The sequence below is a fragment of the Ambystoma mexicanum genome (assembly GCF_040938575.1).
Source record: "Ambystoma mexicanum isolate Mex_15411 chromosome 12 unlocalized genomic scaffold, UKY_AmexF1_1 Mex_chr12_unloc.1, whole genome shotgun sequence".
NCBI classification, from domain to species: domain Eukaryota; kingdom Metazoa; phylum Chordata; class Amphibia; order Caudata; family Ambystomatidae; genus Ambystoma; species Ambystoma mexicanum.
This window is the reverse complement of record NW_027182322.1, coordinates 6,076,845-6,085,921: the sequence shown is the minus strand read 5'-3', so window position 1 is coordinate 6,085,921 and position 9,077 is coordinate 6,076,845. Positions and strand designations below refer to the sequence as shown.

General features: G+C 46.2%; 1 non-coding gene across 1 annotated transcript; it reads right to left on the bottom strand.

Annotated features, from left to right (window-relative positions):
* Window positions 1-4,256: 4,256 nt before the first annotated feature.
* On the bottom strand, window positions 4,257-4,328 carry TRNAH-GUG (transfer RNA histidin (anticodon GUG)). The gene has a single exon. It is a non-coding gene; the product is annotated as a tRNA-His (tRNA).
* Window positions 4,329-9,077: the final 4,749 nt, after the last annotated feature.

Sequence of the window (9,077 nt, the reverse complement as noted above, 5' to 3'; positions counted from 1 at the left end):
TCTCTCGGCTTCATACGGGGATCATATCTCCTCCCTGTCTCACCCTCATGCAGGGATGCATGACCAATGCTCCTTCCTGTCTCGCCCGCATACATGGATGCACGTTCACGCCTCCTCCTTCTCTCGGCTTCATACGGGGATCATATCTCCTCCCTGTCTCACCCTCATGCAGGGATGCATGACCAATGCTCCTTCCCTTCTCGCCTGCATACATGGATGCACGTTCACGCCTCCTCCGTCTCTCGGCTTCATACGGGGATCATATCTCCTCCCTGTCTCACCCTCATGCAGGGATGCATGACCAACGCTCCTTCCTGTCTCGCCCGCATACATGGATGCACGTTCACGCCTCCTCCTTCTCTCGGCTTCATACGGGGATCATATCTCCTCCCTGTCTCACCCTCATGCAGGGATGCATGACCAATGCTCCTTCCCTTCTCGCCTGCATACATGGATGCACGTTCACGCCTCCTCCTTCTCTCGGCTTCATACGGGGATCATATCTCCTCAATGTCTCACCCTCACTTCCAACATGTGTAACTTCTTGTTCTCTTTGACGTCTGGGGCATGGGTGGCTACTGCACAGATCTAGATGTCGCCCACCTGCAAGGTGCTATGGAAAGCACTTTTCCACATTGGACGTGCTATATTAACCCCCTCTCCCCAAATACAATAAAAATAAAGAAATATATGTGCTTCCATAATGTCTACCTTCTAATGTTTCATATGTGTAAGCACATTGTCCTCCTCCTGACCACATTCTAAAACTATGTGCAAATTGTTCCTTCCATAAACTGTCACTTCCTTGGCCCTTTATTTATAATGACTGTTATACTCTCTCTCTTTCCGCCACAGTATAAAAAAGCCTAGCACACCTCATGATTGGACTAAGAAATTCCTGTCATTTAGTTGGAAATGATTTTCCCATTATCCCCAAAAACTCCTCACTGTGTCTAAGAACGCTTTTTTTCACAGGACAATACAGATCAGATTGACTTGAAAGGTCCTTTCACGCGACTACAGAATGCCTCTCATTCCACTAAAAGATACGCCAGTGCCTACAATAGCCTAGGACTAGACTATGAGTCCCAATGTAGAAAGACCACAAGTCCACAGATATGCCTGTTTATTTAAACATCTGTATTATCATCAGCGTGTGACTGTAAAGGCGGGACCTCGCGCTCTCTGTAACGCGCTCCATTGGCAACATCAGTTAAATGTCGTTGGTTCAATCCCTCGCGGATGTTGTTTTTATTCCCATTTGTAACTGGGAAATACTGTCGCTGCAATACATATGTCTTAATCAAGCTAGTGGTTATTGACGTAAATGGCAGTGTTATAATGTTTCATGTACTGCAAATGTCACCACATAATGCGCTCTTAATTAGATTTGGTTGAAATACATTACAGTCACCCGATGAAAAAGTGTGCAAAGAGCATTAAAGAAACAAAAGGTTCATAACAGTAACAGGACATATCGAATTGTTTCAGTCCTCCACAGAGATTGCCAATGTATGAATGGAAATTGTAAAATATCTGCCCAACTGCCGTGACTCCGATTCGAAACGAGGTTGCTGCGGCCACAATGCAGAGTACTAACCACTATACAATCACGGCGAGCTACTTGGGCTGCTACAATGTGACGTTCCACGTCTATCATAAGCTGTACTCCATCTGTGATGTCATGACTCATGTTTGAATTAAAGGTTGGTTGTGATGTTATCCATGAGAATAAGTGGACACCTGATCCCCAGTCACTTATTTAAGATCTCAATAATCAAGTCAGAATCCAAATGAAAGTCATCAAAGTGGAGCCAATTAGAAATAATATAGTTACACAAACCTGGCAATGGTGCGGCAGCCAGGGCCGATAATGGCCCGCCAGCCTGAGAGCAGGAAAGTGTGAGAGCAGTGATGGTCTTGTGAGAGTTTACAGCTGTTATTGACCCTGTCCCCTTCCATTGCAGAGTTTTCTCCCTATAAGAAGTGCAGAGGCTCCCTCCGGGGTGCTAATAGTAAATTTATTTTTTTGCACAGGAGAAGTGCTCTTTGCCAATTGCACGTGCCAAATCACCCGAAGGCCACCACCATAAAATTCAGGCATTCATGTTCATGCGTCCTCCATGTTATGTCCTTATAAAGGGATGCATGTTCATGATGACTCCATGTCACACCTGCATACAAGGATGCATGTTCATGCCTCCTCGTTCTCTTGGCTTCATAAAGGGATTTTATCTCCTCCCTGTCTCACCCTCATGCAGGGATGCATGACCAATGCTCCTTCCCTTCTCGCCCGCATACATGGATGCACGTTAATGTCTTCTCGTTCTCTCGGCTTCATACAGGGATTTTATCTCCTCCCTGTCTCACCCTCAGGAAGGGATGCATGACCAATGCTCCTTCCCGTCTCGCCCGCATACATGGATGCACGTTCACGCCTCCTCCTTCTCTCGGCTTCATACGGGGATCATATCTCCTCCCTGTCTCACCCTCATGCAGGGATGCATGACCAATGCTCCTTCCTGTCTTACCCGCATAAATGGATGCACGTTCACGCCTCCTCCTTCTCTCGGCTTCATACGGGGATCATATCTCCTCCCTGTCTCACCCTCATGCAGGGATGCATGACCAATGCTCCTTCCCTTCTCGCCTGCATACATGGATGCACGTTCACGCCTCCTCCTTCTCTTGGCTTCATACGGGGATTTTATCTCCTCCCTGTCTCACCCTCGGGAAGGGATGCATGACCAATGCTCCTTCCCGTCTCGCCCGCATACATGGATGCACGTTCACGCCTCCTCCTTCTCTCGGCTTCATACGGGGATCATATCTCCTCCCTGTCTCACCCTCATGCAGGGATGCATGACCAATGCTCCTTCCCTTCTCGCCTGCATACATGGATGCACGTTCACGCCTCCTCCTTCTCTCGGCTTCATACGGGGATCATATCTCCTCCCTGTCTCACCCTCATGCAGGGATGCATGACCAATGCTCCTTCCTGTCTCGCCCGCATACATGGATGCACGTTCACGCCTCCTCATTCTCTCGGCTTCATACGGGGATCATATCTCCTCCCTGTCTCACCCTCATGCAGGGATGCATGACCAATGCTCCTTCCCTTCTCGCCTGCATACATGGATGCACGTTCACGCCTCCTCCTTTTCTCGGCTTCATACGGGGATCATATCTCCTCAATGTCTCACCCTCACTTCCAACATGTGTAACTTCTTGTTCTCTTTGACGTCTGGGGCATGGGTGGCTACTGCACAGCTCTAGATGTCGCCCACCTGCAAGGTGCTATGGAAAGCACTTTTCCACATTGGACGTGCTATATTAACCCCCTCTCCCCAAATACAATAAAAATAAAGAAATATATGTGCTTCCATAATGTCTACCTTCTAATGTTTCATATGTGTCAGCACATTGTCCTCCTCCTGACCACATTCTAAAACTATGTGCAAATTGTTCCTTCCATAAACTGTCACTTCCTTGGCCCTTTATTTATAATGACTGTTATACTCTCTCTCTTTCCGCCACAGTATAAAAATGCCTAGCACACCTCATGATTGGACTAAGAAATTCCTGTCATTTAGTTGGAAATGATTTTCCCATTATCCCCAAAAACTCCTCACTGTGTCTAAGAACGCTTTTTTTCACAGGACAATACAGATCAGATTGACTTGAAAGGTCCTTTCACGCGACTACAGAATGCCTCTCATTCCACTAAAAGATACGCCAGTGCCTACAATAGCCTAGGACTAGACTATGAGTCCCAATGTAGAAAGACCACAAGTCCACAGATATGCCTGTTTATTTAAACATCTGTATTATCATCAGCGTGTGACTCTAAAGGCGGGACCTCGCGCTCTCTGCAACGCGCTCCATTGGCAACATCAGTTAAATGTCGTTGGTTCAATCCCTCGCGGATGTTGTTTTTATTCCCATTTGTAACTGGGAAATACTGTCGCTGCAATACATATGTCTTAATCAAGCTAGTGGTTATTGACGTAAATGGCAGTGTTATAATGTTTCATGTACTGCAAATGTCACCACATAATGCGCTCTTGATTAGATTTGGTTGAAATACATTACAGTCACCCGATGAAAAAGTGTGCAAAGAGCATTAAAGAAACAAAAGGTTCATAACAGTAACAGGACATCGAATTGTTTCAGTCCTCCACAGAGATTGCCAATGTATTAATGGAAATTCTAAAATATCTGCCCAACTGCCGTGACGTGACATTGCCTCACCACAATGCCGTGACTCGGATTCGAACCGAGGTTGCTGCGGCCACAACACAGAGCACTAACCACTATACGATCACGGCGAGCTACTTGGGCTGCTACAATGTGACGTTCCACCTCTATCATAAGCTGTACTCCATCTGTGATGTCATGACTCATGTTTGAATTAAAGGTTGGTTGTGATGTTATCCATGAGAATAAGTGGACACCTGATCCCCAGTCACTTATTTAAGATCTCAATAATCAAGTCAGAATCCAAAGGAAAGTCATCAAAGTGGAGCCAATTAGAAATAATATAGTTACACAAACCTGGCAATGGTGCGGCAGCCAGGGCCGATAATGGCCCGCCAGCCTGAGAGCAGGAAAGTGTGAGAGCAGTGATGGTCTTGTGAGAGTTTACAGCTGTTATTGACCCTGTCCCCTTCCATTGCAGAGTTTTCTCCCTATAAGAAGTGCAGAGGCTCCCTCCGGGGTGCTAATAGTAAATTTATTTTTTTGCGCAGGAGAAGTGCTCTTCACCAATTGCACGTGCCAAATCACCCGAAGGCCACCACCATAAAATTCAGGCATTCATGTTCATGCGTCCTCCATGTTATGTCCTTATAAAGGGATGCATGTTCATGATGACTCCATGTCACACCTGCATACAAGGATGCATGTTCATGCCGCCTCGTTCTCTTGGCTTCATACAGGGATTTTATCTCCTCCCTGTCTCACCCTCATGCAGGGATGCATGACCAATGCTCCTTCCCTTCTCGCCCGCATACATGGATGCACGTTCATGTCTCCTCGTTCTCTCGGCTTCATACAGGGATTTTATCTCCTCCCTGTCTCACCCTCGGGAAGGGATGCATGACCAATGCTCCTTCCCGTCTCGCCCGCATACATGGATGCACGTTCACGCCTCCTCCTTCTCTCGGCTTCATACGGGGATCATATCTCCTCCCTGTCTCACCCTCATGCAGGGATGCATGACCAATGCTCCTTCCTGTCTCGCCCGCATACATGGATGCACGTTCACGCCTCCTCCTTCTCTCGGCTTCATACGGGGATCATATCTCCTCCCTGTCTCACCCTCATGCAGGGATGCATGACCAATGCTCCTTCCTGTCTCGCCCGCATACATGAATGCACGTTCAAGCCTCCTCCTTCTCTGGGCTTCATACGGGGATCATATCTCCTCCCTGTCTCACCCTCATGCAGGGATGCATGACCAATGCTCCTTCCCTTCTCGCCTGCATACATGGATGCACGTTCACGCCTCCTCCTTTTCTCGGCTTCATACGGGGATCATATCTCCTCAATGTCTCACCCTCACTTCCAACATGTGTAATTTCTTGTTCTCTTTGACGTCTGGGGCATGGGTGGCTACTGCACAGCTCTAGATGTCGCCCACCTGCAAGGTGCTATGGAAAGCACTTTTCCACATTGGACGTGCTATATTAACCCCCTCTCCCCAAATACAATAAAAATAAAGAAATATATGTGCTTCCATAATGTCTACCTTCTAATGTTTCATATGTGTAAGCACATTGTCCTCCTCCTGACCACATTCTAAAACTATGTGCAAATTGTTCCTTCCATAAACTGTCACTTCCTTGGCCCTTTATTTATAATGACTGTTATACTCTCTCTCTTTCCGCCACAGTATAAAAAAGCCTAGCACACCTCATGATTGGACTAAGAAATTCCTGTCATTTAGTTGGAAATGATTTTCCCATTATCCCCAAAAACTCCTCACTGTGTCTAAGAACGCTTTTTTTCACAGGACAATACAGATCAGATTGACTTGAAAGGTCCTTTCACGCGACTACAGAATGCCTCTCATTCCACTAAAAGATACGCCAGTGCCTACAATAGCCTAGGACTAGACTATGAGTCCCAATGTAGAAAGACGACAAGTCCACAGATATGCCTGTTTATTTAAACATCTGTATTATCATCAGCGTGTGACTGTAAAGGCGGGACCTCGCGCTCTCTGCAACGCGCTCCATTGGCAACATCAGTTAAATGTCGTTGGTTCAATCCCTCGCGGATGTTGTTTTTATTCCCATTTGTAACTGGGAAATACTGTCGCTGAAATACATATGTCTTAATCAAGCTAGTGGTTATTGACGTAAATGGCAGTGTTATAATGTTTCATGTACTGCAAATGTCACCACATAATGCGCTCTTAATTAGATTTGGTTGAAATACATTACAGTCACCCGATGAAAAAGTGTGCAAAGAGCATTAAAGAAACAAAAGGTTCATAACAGTAACAGGACATATCGAATTGTTTCAGTCCTCCACAGAGATTGCCAATGTATTAATGGAAATTCTAAAATATCTGCCCAACTGCCGTGACATTGCCTCACCGCAATGCCGTGACTCGGATCCGAACCGAGGTTGCTGCGGCCACAACACAGAGTACTAACCACTATACGATCACGGCGAGCTACTTGGGCAGCTACAATGTGATGTTCCACCTCTATCATAAGCTGTACTCCATCTGTGATGTCATGACTCATGTTTGAATTAAAGGTTGGTTGTGATGTTATCCATGAGAATAAGTGGACACCTGATCCCCAGTCACTTATTTAAGATCTCAATAATCAAGTCAGAATCCAAATGAAAGTCATCAAAGTGGAGCCAATTAGAAATAATATAGTTACACAAACCTGGCAATGGTGCGGCAGCCAGGGCCGATAATGGCCCGCCAGCCTGAGAGCAGGAAAGTGTGAGAGCAGTGATGGTCTTGTGAGAGTTTACAGCTGTTATTGAACCTTTCCCCTTCCATTGCAGAGTTTTCTCCCTATAAGAAGTGCAGAGGCTCCCTCCGGGGTGCTAATAGTACATTTATTTTTTTGCGCAGGAGAAGTGCTCTTCACCAATTGCACGTGCCAAATCACCCGAAGGCCACCACCATAAAATTCAGGCATTCATGTTCATGCGTCCTCCATGTTATGTCCTTATAAAGGGATGCATGTTCATGATGACTCCATGTCACACCTGCATACAAGGATGCATGTTCATGCCGCCTCGTTCTCTTGGCTTCATAAAGGGATTTTATCTCCTCCCTGTCTCACCCTCATGCAGGGATGCATGACCAATGCTCCTTCCCTTCTCGCCCGCATACATGGATGCACGTTCATGTCTTCTCGTTCTCTCGGCTTCATACGGGGATTTTATCTCCTCCCTGTCTCACCCTCAGGAAGGGATGCATGACCAATGCTCCTTCCCGTCTCGCCCGCATACATGGATGCATGTTCACGCCTCCTCCTTCTCTCGGCTTCATACGGGGATCATATCTCCTCCCTGTCTCACCCACATGCAGGGATGCATGACCAATGCTCCTTCCTGTCTCGCCCGCATACATGGATGCACGTTCACGCCTCCTCCTTCTCTCGGCTTCATACGGGGATCATATCTCCTCCCTGTCTCACCCTCATGCAGGGATGCATGACCAATGCTCCTTCCCTTCTCGCCTGCATACATGGATGCACGTTCACGCCTCCTCCTTCTCTCGGCTTTATACGGGGATCATATCTCCTCCCTGTCTCACCCTTATGCAGGGATGCATGACCAACGCTCCTTCCTGTCTCGCCCGCATACATGGATGCACGTTCAAGCCTCCTCCTTCTCTCGGCTTCATACGGGGATCATATCTCCTCCCTGTCTCACCCTCATGCAGGGATGCATGACCAATGCTCCTTCCCTTCTCGCCTGCATACATGGATGCACGTTCACGCCTCCTCCTTCTCTCGGCTTCATACGGGGATCATATCTCCTCAATGTCTCACCCTCACTTCCAACATGTGTAACTTCTTGTTCTCTTTGACGTCTGGGGCATGGGTGGCTACTGCACAGATCTAGATGTCGCCCACCTGCAAGTTGCTATGGAAAGCACTTTTCCACATTGGACGTGCTATATTAACCCCCTCTCCCCAAATACAATAAAAATAAAGAAATATATGTGCTTCCATAATGTCTACCTTCTAATGTTTCATATGTGTAAGCACATTGTCCTCCTCCTGACCACATTCTAAAACTATGTGCAAATTGTTCCTTCCATAAACTGTCACTTCCTTGGCCCTTTATTTATAATGACTGTTATACTCTCTCTCTTTCCGCCACAGTATAAAAAAGCCTAGCACACCTCATGATTGGACTAAGAAATTCCTGTCATTTAGTTGGAAATGATTTTCCCATTATCCCCAAAAACTCCTCACTGTGTCTAAGAACGCTTTTTTTCACAGGACAATACAGATCAGATTGACTTGAAAGGTCCTTTCACGCGACTACAGAATGCCTCTCATTCCACTAAAAGATACGCCAGTGCCTACAATATCCTAGGACTAGACTATGAGTCCCAATGTAGAAAGACCACAAGTCCACAGATATGCCTGTTTATTTAAACATCTGTATTATCATCAGCGTGTGACTGTAAAGGCGGGACCTCGCGCTCTCTGTAACGCGCTCAATTGGCAACATCAGTTAAATGTCGTTGGTTCAATCCCTCGCGGATGTTGTTTTTATTCCCATTTGTAACTGGGAAATACTGTCGCTGCAATACATATGTCTTAATCAAGCTAGTGGTTATTGACGTAAATGGCAGTGTTATAATGTTTCATGTACTGCAAATGTCACCACATAATGCGCTCTTAATTAGATTTGGTTGAAATACATTACAGTCACCCGATGAAAAAGTGTGCAAAGAGCATTAAAGAAACAAAAGGTTCATAACAGTAACAGGACATATCGAATTGTTTCAGTCCTCCACAGAGATTGCCAATGTATTAATGGAAATTCTAAAATATCTGCCCAACTGCCATGACATTGCCTCACCGCAA